The sequence below is a fragment of the Oncorhynchus nerka genome, unplaced genomic scaffold (assembly GCF_034236695.1).
Source record: "Oncorhynchus nerka isolate Pitt River unplaced genomic scaffold, Oner_Uvic_2.0 unplaced_scaffold_4345, whole genome shotgun sequence".
NCBI lineage: Eukaryota > Metazoa > Chordata > Actinopteri > Salmoniformes > Salmonidae > Oncorhynchus > Oncorhynchus nerka.
The window spans coordinates 1-2,500 of NW_027036954.1; the positions used below are offsets into that span (position 1 = coordinate 1).

At 45.0% G+C, this 2,500-nt stretch overlaps 1 pseudogene; it reads right to left on the reverse strand.

The window, feature by feature from the left end:
• Window positions 1–2,052: 2,052 nt before the first annotated feature.
• The window catches only part of LOC115127234 (uncharacterized), a 6,491-nt pseudogene continuing 6,043 nt past the window's right edge, over window positions 2,053–2,500 (reverse strand).

Sequence of the window (2,500 nt, forward strand, 5' to 3'; positions counted from 1 at the left end):
GCATTTCACTGTAAGGTCTACTACACCTGTTGTATTCAGCATTTCACTGTAAGGTCTACTACACCTGTTGTATTCAGCATTTCACTGTAAGGTCTACTACACCTGTTGTATTCAGCATTTCACTGTAAGGTCTACTACACCTGTTGTATTCAGCATTTCACTGTAAGGTCTACTACACCTGTTGTATTCAGCATTTCACTGTAAGGTCTACTACACCTGTTGTATTCAGCATTTCACTGTAAGGTCTACTACACCTGTTGTATTCAGCATTTCACTGTAAGGTCTACTACACCTGTTGTATTCAGCATTTCACTGTAAGGTCTACTACACCTGTTGTATTCAGCATTTCACTGTAAGGTCTACTACACCTGTTGTATTCAGCATTTCACTGTAAGGTCTACTACACCTGTTGTATTCAGCATTTCACTGTAAGGTCTACTACACCTGTTGTATTCAGCATTTCACTGTAAGGTCTACTACACCTGTTGTATTCAGCATTTCACTGTAAGGTCTACTACACCTGTTGTATTCAGCATTTCACTGTAAGGTCTACTACACCTGTTGTATTCAGCATTTCACTATTCGGCATTTCACTGTAAGTCTACACACTGTTGTGTTCATTTCACTAAGGTCTACTACACCTGTTGTATTCAGCATTTCACTGTGAGGTCTACTACACCTGTTGTATTCAGCATTTCACTAAGGTCTACTACACCTGTTGTATTCGGCATTTCACTAAGGTCTACTACACCTGTTGTATTCGGCATTTCACTGTAAGGTCTACTACACCTGTTGTATTCAGCATTTCACTGTGAGGTCTACTACACCTGTTGTATTCAGCACTTCACTGTAAGGTCTACTACACCTGTTGTATTCAGCATTTCACTGTAAGGTCTACCTACACCTGTTGTATTCAGCATTTCACTGTGAGGTCTACTACACCTGTTGTATTCAGCATTTCACTGTAAGGTCTACTACACCTGTTGTATTCTGCATTTCACTGTAAGGTCTACTACACCTGTTGTATTCAGCACTTCACTGTAAGGTCTACTACACCTGTTGTATTCAGCATTTCACTGTAAGGTCTACCTACACCTGTTGTATTCAGCATTTCACTGTGAGGTCTACTACACCTGTTGTATTCGGCATTTCACTGTGAGGTCTACTACACCTGTTGTATTCGGCATTTCACTGTAAGGTCTACTACACCTGTTGTATTCGGCATTTCACTGTAAGGTCTACTACACCTGTTGTATTCAGCATTTCACTGTGAGGTCTACTACACCTGTTGTATTCAGCATTTCACTGTAAGGTCTATGACACCTGTTGTATTCAGCATTTCACTGTAAGGTCTACTACATCTGTTGTATTCAGCATTTCACTGTAAGGTCTACTACACCTGTTGTATTCAGCATTTCACTGTGAGGTCTACTACACCTGTTGTATTCGGCATTTCACTGTAAGGTCTACTACACCTGTTGTATTCGGCATTTCACTGTAAGGTCTACTACACCTGTTGTATTCGGCGCACATGACAAATAAACGTTGATTTGATTAACCACAAACCTATCAAAGGTGTGCTGCTGAGACAGAACCAGTCAGTACCAGTCTGTCTCCCCAGGCAACAAGAATAATGAATACCTCTCAGTGCTGCTGAGACAGAACCAGTCAGTACCAGTCTGTCTCCCCAGGCAACAATAATAATGAATAAGGGCTGAGACAGAACCAGTCAGTACCAGTCTGTCTCCCCAGGCAACAAGAAGAATGAAAACCTCTCAGTGCTGCTGAGACAGAACCAGTCAGTACCAGTCTGTCTCCCCAGGCAACAAGAATAATGAATACCTCTCAGTGCTGCGGAGACAGAACCAGTCAGTACCAGTCTGTCTCCCCAGGCAACAAGAAGAATGAAAACCTCTCAGTGCTGCTGAGACAGAACCAGTCAGTACCAGTCTGTCTCCCCAGGCAACAAGAATAATGAATACCTCTCAGTGCTGCTGAGACAGAACCAGTCAGTACCAGTCTGTCTCCCCAGGCAACAAGAAGAATGAATACCTCTCAGTGCTGCTGTGCTGGTTCAGTTGTTGTTCACTGCGTCTCTTCAGGGGATGGTACGGCTCCTGTTCCTCATAGAAGAATTCCTCAGTGCTGCTGTGTTCACTGTGTCTCTTCAGGGGATGGTACGGCTCCTGTTCCTCATAGATATCGGCATCATCATACAGGTGATTGTGGCACTCCGACTGGTCCGGTGGTGTACCCACCCCCAGCTCACTCCCCCGTAATCCCAGTCCAACAGGCTGGATAAAATACTCAGGTATGGCCTCGTAATAGGGAACATTTTCATACTCCACAGCCTGCTCCGCTCCGGGGTAGTGGATCTCATCCCCGTCCACGCTCTGCTCCGCCCCAACCCCAACCCCAATCACCCCCAGCTGGGGACAGGAGAACTTGCGGGCATCCCCCACCCGAATGCCCAGGCGTTCCTGGAAACAGACGCCACGGT